Here is a 13,809-nt window from a genome sequence, read left to right on the forward strand (position 1 = left end):
AAAAAAATATCCCCAGAAAAAAAATGTCGTGGACCAGTGATTGTCTTACCTTTTTTTTTTTTGCCTCTCATGAGCTTACATCCTTGTAATTTGTTGTGGCATTGCAAGAACAAATCTACAAATTAGAAAAGAAGCAAATTTGTTGTTTTTTCATTACCCATTTAGCGCTCTTGCCACCTGTGACCTCACACAGTGTAGCCGTAATGTGATTTAAAGAAAAAAAAAAAAAAAAATGTTTTCATAGCCGAATTTCAAACATTACAAGTAAACATGCTACTAAGATGGATAGAAAACACGGACAAGTTCTTGAAAAGGAAAAATACTGACGATGGTTAGCCTATGTGGGATAGTGGTGTGCCGTAGAATTTTTTAGTCGTAAAAAGTGTGCCGTGGCAAAAAAATATTTTTCTACTTAAAAAAAATAAAATAATAAGCAGCCTAACCTCTGACCAATTTGTTTAAAATGATGGTTTTTGTCCATCACCTAGCTGATCTGAAAGAAGGACATGATCTTGAAATGTTGTCAACATCCAACATGGTTGTCATAGAAAATGTTCCCAGTCAATTCTCAAATGGAGTCCTAAGTCTGATGGTGGAGAACATCAGTGATCTGTCTGAAAAAGACTTCACCCTGGACATCTGTGATTTGAACACAGCAGTGGTTACTTTTTGTGATTCAAATTGTATGTGTAAAATATCCTTTTTATATCCAGTTTCTTGTATTTCTTTCATTCCTCTTTCAACCCTTTAAACGTCTTTAAGATTCACTAAACAAATTATTTCAAGTAATATAGATTTTTCCATTTGTTTACTTTCTTCACTTCTTATATTCACTTCTTATGTTTTTTAATTTTAAAAAAAGTTTAAGTTTAGAGGCATTAGTAAAAAAAATTCCATATTTGTCACACTTTGCAGCTGGCCAATATTAACATTAGTATAATACATTTTCTTTTTTGTAGCTGTAGGGAAGTTCCTTTTTGATTGTAAGTCCAATAAAAAATTCAAACAGCATAATCTAAAGACTCACATTCTGGAGAGGAGCACATCTGTGAAGGTGGAGAATCTCTCAGCGAAGGCAGACAAGGAGCTGATCGAACTTTACTCTGAAAAATGGGGTTGATCAGTAGAGAAAGTCATCACAATCCCAGAAGAGCAGGCAGCCATTGTAACCTTTAAGGAACAAGAAGGTAAAAATAAAGCAAAGCAAATGAAATCCATAGCTTGACTTTGTGACACATTTTAATTTTTAAATAGTACATTTAGATGAATTTCCACTCATTTCATATGGTATACACTTACATTGCATGTCTTTTTCTTACTTTGCTCAGCTGCAGACAAAATGTTGCAGACAGAGCATGTTATATCTGGGGCTCAGGTCAATGTATATCCATATTATCCATATACTAAAACAAACAGGTGTGTCCAGAAAACACACTGATGGCTGGGAAAAGAATACCTCAGATGCCTTTGAAGACATTATCTCCAACTATGCAGTAATTGAGTATGCAATGGTCAAAGCTTCGTGGTCAACAATTGAAAAGATGTTAAGTCATTGGTTAAAGACTTGGCTGTTGTGAATATAGACAGCCAAATCTTGCTACTGGCGGGATTAGCCCAAGACCTTACAAATCTGAAACCATCACTGGAGGACATTGTAGAGAAAGCAACAAGCCAGATTGAGAGAGACAAGGACGCTGTCTCGGATCATGTTGAGTTATCCCCAGAAATATTCTTATTGCTTGAGCAAGATGGGCTACATCAAAGTGCTGCAGCCATTTCTCCACAACTGCACATGGACTACAAGAAAGACCTGAATACATTTATTTTATCAGGTCTTTCACGTGAAACCATTGCTATAAAAAACTGGATCCACGAGAAGAAATTAAACATGAAAGAGAAATCTCTGAAGCTTGACCCTTCGCTTTCAGAGTTTTTGAGATCTGCAAACTGCGAGGAGATATCAAAACAACTTTTCACATCTCAGGGAATAAGTGCTGTCTGTAGAATTGAAAATGGAGGTGTTGTTTTGACTGGAAGTACAGGTAGATCACTTGCTGAGGCAGAAAAGAAACAGAGGAGGACAGACCTTACAATCAGTAGCCTCACTCTACATGACTTGGGTGTGCTTGCAAAGCCAGAATATCATGCCCTCAACAGTCAACTGCAAGATTTGTATGAGAGAAAGTCTGTGTATATAAACATCTCCAAACATAGAGACAAACTCATTGTATCAACCAGTAAATCAAGAGTGCCAGAACCTAGAACATTTTGTTGACAGACACTCTACAGTTGAAGAGGGTGTTCAAGTCAAATCATCTTCAGTAGTGAAATTCATAAAAGAAAAAAAAAAAAAAAAAAAAAAAAAAGATTGGCAGCAATTTGCAAAGAAAAAGGAGGTGGAAGTTAATTTTGATTTCAAGACATCTTCAATCAAAGTGTCTGTTTGTATGTGAGATTGTATGTTCAGCCAGTCATAGCCTTGTTTAAGAGCTTGGCAGACACACTCCACACAGATAAGTTAGTCATCAATAAAGCAGGAGCCATGAAGTACTGCAAGGAGCAGGGAGGCATGTTTCTGTCTATGCTGATGAAGGAACATGGATTTGTGGTGGTGATGGAGGAAAATAATGTGCTTCCAGGAAAGGAAGATGACAAATATGATGATTGGAGAAAGGATGATGATGGAGAGCAGCCCACTTATGTGCTTTAGTTCGCCCGGTACCCGCTCGCGTTCAGCGGTATCCGCTTCACCTTAGTGAGGGCTAAGAACGCTGCTGCCCTCCACGTGGAGATCACGAACCTTCTGCGGAAGGACGCAATAGAGCCAGCCCCACCAGCCGAAATTAAGAAGGAATCCTACAGCTCCTACTTCATTGTGCCAAAGAAAAGCGGTGGGTTGCAGACAATCTTGGACCTGTGAGTATTGAACCGGGCCCTGCACAGACTCCCGTTCAAGATGCTGACTTATAAATGCATTCTGTCATGTGTTCAGCATCAAGATTGGTTCTCGGCGGTAGACCTGAAGGACGAATACTTCCATGTCTCGGTTTTACCTTGGCACAGACCCTTCCTGCAGTTCACTTTTGAGGTCCGGGCATATAAGTACAAGGTCCAGTGGAGGCCACTGCCCACTCTGGTATTCTCTGACCGAGGCTCCCCTCAGCACAGATGCGCTGGCACACAGCTGGCCCTGGGGGCTGCGCAAGTATGTGTTCCCCCCAGTGAGCCTGCTTGCACAGACCTTGTGCAAGGTCAGGGAGGACAAGGAACAGGTCATCCTTGTGGCGCCGTACTGGCCCACCAAGACTTGGTTCTTGGAACTCATGCTCCTCATGACTCCTGACAAGTTCCCCTGAGGGAGGACCTCCTCTCTCAGGGACGGGGCACCATCTGGCACCCACGCCCAGACCTCTGGAATCTCCACATCTGGCCCATGGATGGGACGCGGAAGATCTAAGTGGTCTACCACCGGCAGTGGTAGACAGGATCACTCAGGCCAGGGCTCCCTCTACGAGGCAGCTGTATGCCTTGAAGTGGTGTTTGTTAGCAAATTGGTGCTCTTCCCAAGGCGAAGACTCCCAGAGGTGTGCAGTCGGTTCGGTGCTTTCCTTCCTGCAGGAGAGGCTAGAGGGGTGGCTGTCCCCCTCCACCTTGAAGGTACATGTGGCCACTATAGTGGCGCACCACGATGCAGTGGATGATAAGTCTCTTTGGAAACATGACCTGATTATCAGGTTCCTGAGAGGCACCGGGAGGTTGAACCCTCCTAGGCCACGCCTCATTCCCTTGAGGGATCTCACCATGGTCCTGCTGGGCCTGCGGAGAGCCCCGTTTGAGCCCCTGGACTCAGTTGAACTAAAGGCAGTCTCATTGAAGGCTGCCCTCCTGACTACGCTCACGTCCATCAAGAGGGTTGGGGACCTGCAGGTGCTCTCTGTCAGCAGGGTTGGGGACCTGCAAGTGCTCTCTGTCACCTGGAGTCCAGTCCGGAATACTCTCACGTGGTCTTGAGACCCCGACCGGGCTATGTGCCCAAGGTTCCCACAACTCCTTTTAAGGATCAGGTGGTGAGCCTACAAGCGCTGCCCCAGTAGGAGGCAGACCCAGCCTTGTCATTGCTGTGTCCGGTGCGTGCTTTGCGCATCTACTTGGATCGCACGCAGAGCTTTAGACGCTCTGAGCAGCTCTTTGTCTGCTTTGGCGGACAGCGGAAAGGGAACGCTGTCTCCAAACAGAGGCTTGCCCACTGGATCATGGATGCCATTGCTTTGGCATACCAGGCCACGAGGAGTGTGGCATCCTCCTGGGCACTAGCCAACGGCACTTCTTTAGCAGACATCTGCAGAGCTGCGGGCTGGGCAACACCCAATACCTTCACGAGATTTTACAATCTCCAGGTTGAGCCGGTTTGTCCCGTGTGTTGTCAGGTACAAACAGGTAAGTTGCGGGACAGTTGACCATGTGTACTGCTTGCGCACAGCACCTTTCCCCTCCAGGAGGGGAAGATGTATGCTTTTTTCCCCATGCGAGTTCACAAGACGGTGGACCCTGGATGTCCTTCCTCCCTAGCCCTGTGGCTAGTGAGTTCGGTGGAGGAATTCGTAGCCGAGCCCAGTACGTGTGCTAGGATGCCTTGTACTGGGGTAGGTACTCCACATGTGCTGGTTACCGCTGGTAGCCCCTTGTGAAGTATTTTCCGCAGTACGGTTTCCCTGTTGGTAAATCTGTGTCTCTCTTTGGCAGAGCTTCCTCTGACTCTGGTCGCTGTGTTTGTAGAGCTCCTCCCCTCTGGGTAGGACCTACCACAGCGCCTCTTCCACGTGTGGCTGGCAAGCCCATGTGTCGTATTTGCCACATGTTAACCTCCCCTTCGGGTAGGATGTGGTCTCCGCGGGATCTTTCCCTCCTGGGGAAGAACTCCTTCCCTGACACGAATACATATGGCCCCAGCCGAAAAAAGTTTTAACTCTTTTCAATCAGAAATCTCTACTTAAAAAAGCATCACCTGAAAAGTCAACATTTTCTGGTAAACTTCTTCTATAGCAAGCATTTTTCCACCTGTGGACAGAATATGGAATATGGAATTAAATGATTTGGATGTAAATGTCTTATATTCCGAATCTTCGCTGTGTTTTATTTTTGCCAGTAGGACACCTTGGTGCAGTCTGCACTCCCTCTCTCGGTGTTCACTCTATGCAGGTGGGTAATTTGACCCTGGAGGTTTCATCTGGATACATAACTAAAGAAAAAATGGATGCCATTGTCAACTCCTCAAATAAGTAATTTTCTCAGAAATCAGGTGAATCCCTAAGCCTTTTTTGTTTTCATGGAAAACTTGAAGAATGTCTAAAACAGTGAGATGAACTTGGGGTTGCGGCAAGGTGCTGTAAATAACTTTAAATATTATTTTGTCATCTAGGAGTTTCCAAGGCTATTTAAATGCTGCTGGACCAAATGTTGAAGAGGAGATTTTACAGACAGGTTTGTAAACCCTAATAGTGTTTGTGAGGAAGACATTACAGTAAATTCAATTATGAATTAAGATGTGGGTGTTTATTGTTTATGTTTTAAAGATCCATTTTCTTATCCACAGTCACTGTGAATAAACAGAACCAGATTCAGGACATGATTGTGACCTCAGCTGGGCGGCTACCATGCAAATTCATTATTCATGTCTGTGTAAAAGGACAACGACATTAAGGATGTTGTACACTCTGTTCTTAAGCTATGTGAAGGGAAACAAATCGCATATGTTGCTTTCCCCACCCTTTTAACAGGTAGTCAATAGAGTTGCATTAAAGTTCTTTAGAGTTGAAGTACGTGGTAGCATTCTTGTTGCCTGCATTAGTGCAACTTATTTGACTTTACTTTTTTTGTATCTAAGCAGACTCTTTCAATCAGCTTTTCTATATAGAATTAATGAAACAGTTTTCCTGGAATTTTCCTGGAACTTTAAGCAGGGTTAAAGTGCCTTGCACAAAGGCACAATGTTAGGGCCCATCCAGCGACCTATTTGAGCTTAGATCCTTTTGGCAACCACCACTCTTATGAAAATGACCCCCAGCTTATTTTTTTTATTTAATTTCCATATAAATTTAAATATGTGAAAATATATTCTTGACAACCTGCTTACTTCTATTTGCCACAATATTTTTCCATTATTTTTTCATTTCAATTTGTCTGCAACTTTTAGGGCTGGGTGGAGCAAATCCGGTTGATGTTGCAGAAGCAATGATTGATGGGGTGTTGGACACACCCATGTAAAAAGTGTGAAGTTCCTCATATTCCAGACGAGCATGGTTACATACTTCTATGAATGCATGCTTAAAAAATCAAATGATGGAGCAAAGGAGGAGAAAGGCCTGTTGGGCAAGATTTTAGGTGATCTCACATTTCACATCATACCTGAATGTATAACAAAAGCATCTAAAGCAGTAAATACAGTATGAAAATGATTATTCTCTTCTTTGTTTCTTTTCTTTCTTTCTTTCTTTTTTTTTTTTTTTTAAGATAAAGTCCACCCCTGGCTACCTATTTCTGGAAAAAGTACAGAATCTTCCATTGAGTTTGTGATGGTGAATAATCAGTTTGAGCCAGCAGTGTTCCAGATTTGTGGAGAGACACCGCAGGATGTGAGCAAGGCCATAGATGAGATAAATGCCCTCATTGTAAAGGAACAAGCCAAGTCACCAATCCAGGATGCAGCCATTGCCACTTTCACGAAAAAGGAAGTAGAAATGCTGAACAACCTACAAAGAGAGCTCACAGTCAGAATACATCTTGAAAAGAAAGGCCAGGACTCTATCATCACTGTGGAAGGCCAGACAAGAGATGTACTCACTGCCGAAAGCTGGAGATGAAGGCTGTGATGTACAGCAACATGGTTGAGTGGCAGTACCTAGATAGCATGAAAAATATCCAAACATTTGACATCTACACAAATTATGACCTGGAAGAGGCCCACAAGCAAAAAGTCCCTCATTTGAAAGTTTGTATCAACCAGAAGCAGTATGATGTTGATTTAGCCAACAGACTGGCTTTTGCAGGAAACAGGGAACATATTGAAGTAAAAAGAGTTGATCTGAGAGGTGAGATGGTGGATTTTAATTAAAAAGGCATAATATTTGCTTAAATTCAAAATTGTCATGAAAAAATATTTTTATATACATTTTGTTCCAGTCATGTTTCCAAATTATCAAAGAATTACATTTCTCAATCCCCAGACATTCAGGGACTATACTTTGAACGTAGTCCTAATTAGAGTCAAGTGTTTGAGCTTTGCTCAGTTTGATTCTTCACTACAAATTTTCTCCAACTCGGCCAAAATGGATAATATCAACGAACAGCAATTGTTCTTTTTTATTCAGATTTTATATTGGGTTCTGGCTGGACCATTCCAGAATAATTACATTTTAAATAGCCATTCCTTTGTAGTTTTTACTGTGCTTTGATTCATGGTCCCACATGAATTTTATTAAATTTTTTGTTGGTTTTGTTTTTTCACACAAAAATGACTATCTCTGGCTGACTGAAATTGGTTATTTGAGGGATTTTACCTGTATTTGGCTTAATACATGTTGGCTTTTATGGCAGTAATTTTTCTAATTAGCTCTACTGAAAAGCAATCACAGAGCAAATTTCTGGTGTCACTCCCATGCAGTAAAGATGGTGAGCCAAACATGGTGCTTTATTTTCAGGCCAAAGGGATGAACTCATCAGACCACAATGTTCTTTCAAATGGTTTCAGGTTTTGGCTTATAGCAAACTCCTTTTCAGAAACGTATTTCTTGAAGTCAATGTGCTGAAGAGATTTTTAATATCTGGATATTATTTACCATTTTGTCTCATATCAACTCGTTGGTGGCATTTTGCTTTCCTCTCTTGTAATTCTGTTATTCTTTTCCTGTTGCTTAATTTGGTTAAACAGCCTGATCTTAGTCATGTCCAGATTGTGCCAAGCTATTGTGATGTCCAGCTATTTTCTCATAACACCTTCTTTTCAAAGTTCCCTGGGCAGCTCTTTGATCCTTTTGACAGCAGGAATAATCTGTTATTTTATCTGTAATCTCAAAAGGCGATGCATTCTTATAAACAGGTGCTACTTTAAAATGCTGTATTTCACTGCAAAACCCTGTCTTATTCACATACAGTCATTCACATGAACATTTTTTAGTGATCATTGCAGCAGTAATTCAAATGATGGTCAAAAGATGGAGGAGAGTATTATAACCGGGCTTAGAGTATATTCAGATGTACAGTGCACTTCCAGAATTTTAAAAAGCCAATAATACCTTTAAGAATCGCGAATTGCAAAAGCAATAAAGACAGCGTGCAAAGCAACAAAGTTACAGTATTTGCAGACACAATTAATTCTTAGTGAATTGTGCTTTTATTGTTAATATTAATATAATTCTCAAGAAATTAAGAAATAATTTATTTTGATATTGTAAAGAATTAGGTGTTATTTACTTTGCTTTAATTATGCTTTAAATACACTTTAATTTGACTTCACAAAGTGAGAAATATCTAGCATAGATTTTATATATATATATATATATATATATATATATATATATATATATATATATATATATATATATATATATATATATATATATCACCAGCGAGGGCAGCCAGATGCCAGTGAAAAATAAATAATTATGTAATTTATTTTAAGCATTTAAAGACTTGTCAGTGGATTATAGTGACAAAGTGTAACTAGAAAATACCTGATAAAATATGCCTCTTTTGTCTTTGCTTTTAGAACAAAACCATGCAACTTTTCGTAGTCAATGGGAGGACATTAAATATTGCTTGGTTAAGCTTGTAAAACTTACAAGAGGCTCACTGGAATATAAAGAAGTGGAGAGAGAGTTCAGAAGAACTGGATTATCCAATAACATTATTGAAGTAAGGTTCTACTGAAGCAACAAGAAATGACAAGGCCTGTGTATTTACAGTATTTGTATTTCACAGAAGCATCTACAACTTTTATGTTATATCTTTGTTAAAATTATCTGGAATAAAGTCCACTCTCCTCATTGGCATAATCTAATCGTTTATTACCTCTATTGAAAAATAAATAAAAATAAAACAGATGCTTCCTTATGGTGTATTGTGATGTTTGCCTGATGTGTTCTTTCAATATATCTTTCTTCACAGATTGAAAAAGTCCAGAACAAAATACTGTGGAGTAACTACTCAATTTAAAAGAAACACCTGGACTTCAAAAACAAGGAGAAAAACAATGAGAAGCTTCTCTTCCATGGCATTGGCAATGATAAGACTGATCATATCAACCATCATGGTTTCAGTCACAGCTATGCTGGGTTGAATGGTACACATTAATATTTAGAGTAATAATTTGCCATTTTAAAATGTTGAAGTAATTTGTTTTTAATGTAGTAATAATAAAGATAGCTTAATGCAATAATAATAAATCATTATTGACTCTTTTCCTTTAAGGAGCCATGTATGGGAATGGTACATATTTTGCAGTCAATCCAAGTTACTCAGCCCAGAATTACTCTAAACCTGATGCAAATGGACACAAACGCATGTACCTCGCCAGGGTGCTCGTTGGTGACTGTGTTCAAGGAAAACAAGGCTTTGTTACTCCTCCTGCGAAAAGCTCAAATGGCATTGATCTCTATGACAGTGTAACTGATGACACAAGCAGCCCGTCCATGTTTGTGGTTTTCCATGATGCACAATCTTACCCAGAATACTTAATCTCATTTCAGTAAGCATTGTGAGATCTTAGATTTAGGGCTTAATCAGTAGCCCTGAAATGTGCAATGCTTTTGTTGCTTGTCATTGCTGTTTCATTTTGCTGATTAGTTGAAGCTGAACACATTCTTGTAGCATGAAGCCTGCTTGTTTGTGCTTACAAAAATCTTAAGAGAACAAAAACTAAATCAGTCCTGACTTATCCTGAGCAAATCTTAATTTAAGCAAATCATATTTTGGGATCTATTTTCACAAGTGAAATGACCGTGTGTTACGAATTTCACATTTTCCTGAGAGCGTTAATTCTAAGTGCAATTTTTGTGTCAGCGCAAAGCGCAAGTGGTTGTGGGTGGGAGTGTTTGCGCTATCTGTGGGTGCATTTGCGCAAACTGTGGGTGTATTGTATGTTAATGAAGTGGTGCAAAGCGCAATTTGTTATTTTCCTGAGAAATTGGTCATTGCGCTAAGATGTTTCAAAAGCAGGTCTGTTTTCAGTGCAAAGTTCAGACACTATAATTGCGGTGTGGTAATAAAGTTCATGTCCAAACTCGAAAACATAGAGAAACATCAATTAATGACAATCACAGTTGTAACCAGTTTATGAAACACAAAATTAGATTTGTTTTGAACTATCTATAGGTCATGGATAATTTTTAATCATTAGTGCATAGCGCACAATTTCACAAAACCCACTTGCGCCTAGACTTATTGCATGCTTGTGTTGCGCTTAGCGCTAGTTCTCTTAAAATAGGGCCCTTAATTTACAATGTATATATGATTGAACATTGATTAAAATGATTAAGAAACAATTACAGAAGAATTTGACACTTACCAACTTAAAACAACTTTGTCTTTCTGAGTTCTCTCTACTTTATAAATTCTAAAAAACCTGTTGACTTATGAAAATGAAGTACCATATGTTAAATAACATATACTGCACATTAGACACTCTACAAACTGTTACCAGTTGCACTGATTTGAATTAAAATGTCAGATCAAACCAGTATTTTGTGTTGAGTAAATTAGATAATTACTATGAAGACACATGCATTACGGCATTAATAACTTGCACTGTTAAACTGTCTTTTGTCTGGTTTTATGTGCTATTGCTTTTGTTGTAGTTTTGGTAACTATTAATGTTAGTATTCTTTAATGTTAGTGTTGTAACAGTGTTGCTCTGACAAGAAGAGACTCAATTAAAATTTAACATGCTTCAAGTGCCCAACAAAGGGAACCTTACCCTTATAAATAAATCGAAACTAGCCACAAACTTGCTGCAAATTTGCCGCTCTTTATTTTCACAAGCAAATGAGCTTTTGAATCGCCGCAAATGTTTGCCAGAAGTTTGCAGCTCTTCACCAGTAGTGGTGAACCTCCGGCAAACCTTTGGCAACAATGGACAATTTGCAGCAAGTTTGCCGCACAGCTCATTTGCATGTGAAAATGATCTGTGGCGAATTTGCCAAAGTTGCAGTGAACTCTCAATGTTTGTAAGGGAAATCATCATAAGGTGAATCAACATACACTCTTGAGAATAAACAGAATAGAACCTCATTTTCGACCTCTTTCCAGGAACACAAATGACCAAGCTTAGTAAACTTACAGTATTTAAAATACATTACCTTAAAATTAAATGAATTTAATAAAAATGGATAATGTCGTCAGAGCAAAACAAATTAAATTAAATGAACTTTTATTACTAAGTTAACAATTGTTAGTCTTTTACAGGGTAAGAAACAATCCTTTATACCCAAAAGAATTCTTAAATATTGTATGTGAACATAGACTAATTACTGTAATGATACTACTGTAATGTCAATAAAACATTTTCTTCATTTTTGTTAAAATATATCATCAAATAAGTCATGCAGAATGTAGCTATGCAAAATATCCCATGTTTCATTACAACACATTACAATATGCATAATAACAGTTAAAGTTAATGCACAGATAAATAAAAAAAGTATATTCAATGTAGTGATGCCACGGTGTGAGTTGTTGATGGTTATAAAAGAGTTTTTCAAAAGATAGGAAAAGCCTAAATGGGAAAACTCTTGTGCTTGTGTGGGTACTGGAGCTGTTGCTATGGTTACGGACGATGGCCATGTGGTGCTTTAATGGCCAGGTGTCGCAAACTGAAAGTGAACTTTAATTCACGCGAAACTGAAGCTTATGCTGCCTTCACGTGCTCTTGTATTTATCTTAAATACAAGTTTCCCATTTTGGAAGTTGCAAATGAAAGACCCCTCAAATCGTAATTACGAATAGGAAACTCTGAGATAATTTTAATACCCAAGTTTCTGAGATGGGAGGAGTCGTAAACGTTCAACATGGCGGAGGAGAGTACAGTTTCTGAAGTGAATGACAGATTTTATTAATTTTTCTAAATACAGCTAATTGTTAGCATTTGCCGTTTCGGTTATATTCATTTATGTATATCAGCAACCATTTGATGCATGTTGTACATTTTTACACTGTGAAAATAGCTTGTATTGACCAGAATTCCATTATTGCAGCAGGCTAACTGAGTAATGTATTATGCTGTCAAAATAAAAGTTCCTTAAAAAATATGTATGAATGAACCTGGCGTCATCCATGTTTCCTGTTCTTTCCGACAACTAAGCACGTGAACACGACATACTCGTAATTACCACATCAGAAGCACTTGAAGGCAGCATAAAACACACAAATTCCAAAATATAACAGAGGAATTCGATCTACCAGACTCATGTCCATCAAAAAAGCGACTTAAATCGGCTGTTTGGCAGCATTTAATTGACTGACTGAAGATGACGGATGTAAAACATGCAGATTTTATGAGGTTTAGAAAAATTGTATGTCCTCACAATGATCAGAGAATGGGTAATCAGAATCCTAATAATCTTAATAATTGTGTGTATTCATGACTATAATAGTTTAATGAGAAATAATACTTTTGGATGCTTTAATCTACATTTGAATTGTTGTCACTGCCATTAATACACAAGAGTCATTGATCTTTCAGTCATCAGCAATCAGTTCTTATTTTTGAAAATTGGCTTTTGTAATTTATGTAACTGGTTCTGCCTCTTCATGTTAGCATACTTGTACTGATCGGAATTTGTATTGCAGTTAATACGTCATGTGAAATGAGTCTGTTCAGGTTGATCACTGTTTTTGGTCACACTGGAGTTTTTTGTAAGTGGCCAACAAAGAGGAGTTTCCCCTGATTAGGGCGTCTGCAGTGAATCAACTGACTGTATGCTTGACGGAAATCCCTGTTGAGCACAGGATAGAGGATGGAGTTCAGTGCAGTTCAGTTAATTCATTAAATTAATTAAATTATTAAATGTAACAATTTTAAACATTACCTTTAAAATGGTAAATAAATAAATAAATAAATAAATACAATTGTATCACCAATTATTGAGTCCTATAGAGTTACTCACAATCTCCCTTTCTTAATGGGTAATATCTTGGGGATCCTTGTACATGTTGCCATCAAGAACCCAAACCGGAAGTAAATAATACATTTTTCAAGCTGGTTAGTGAGAGAGAATTTTAACTCCTACCATTATTTAAATTCTTAATGTTTATGTGGAACTACTTCCATGCATGTTCATTTATTCAGTCTTGCAGTGTGACATCTCAGTTATAGAAATATAATAGAGAGATTTTCAGCATTAATAAGTAAATAATAAGTTACAAATGTACTTATTTGTGTGGATGCTATCATATGGGAGCTAGAAAAAATGAGTCAAAATAGCCTGATAACTTGATAGGTCCTACAGTGTGAAAGCACTGTCCTTTGATGCAAAATTTGAACTCAAACTACTTTAAGCAGAATTTATCAATTTTTTTATTTTATTTTTATAATCTCATAACAGTTGAAAGACATTGAGTATTTATACTTAAAAAAATGAATTTGTCACACAGCAGGACCATTTAAATGAACTAATGTAGGCGAGAAGTTGATAGGAGGTCATTTAAAACTTTAAAGAAATGCTGTCCAGTCCCACCATCTAAAATATATACTTTCGTATATATACAAATAAATGCATTTTAACCTAAAATCTTGGCGCTGGAAAAATAAGTTTGTGT

At 38.3% G+C, this 13,809-nt stretch overlaps 1 pseudogene; it reads left to right on the forward strand.

The window, feature by feature from the left end:
* The window catches only part of LOC127432293 (protein mono-ADP-ribosyltransferase PARP14-like), a 42,719-nt pseudogene extending 32,973 nt beyond the window's left edge, over nucleotides 1-9,746 (forward strand).
* Nucleotides 9,747-13,809: the final 4,063 nt, after the last annotated feature.

Source organism: Myxocyprinus asiaticus, chromosome 42 (genome assembly GCF_019703515.2).
Source record: "Myxocyprinus asiaticus isolate MX2 ecotype Aquarium Trade chromosome 42, UBuf_Myxa_2, whole genome shotgun sequence".
NCBI lineage: Eukaryota > Metazoa > Chordata > Actinopteri > Cypriniformes > Catostomidae > Myxocyprinus > Myxocyprinus asiaticus.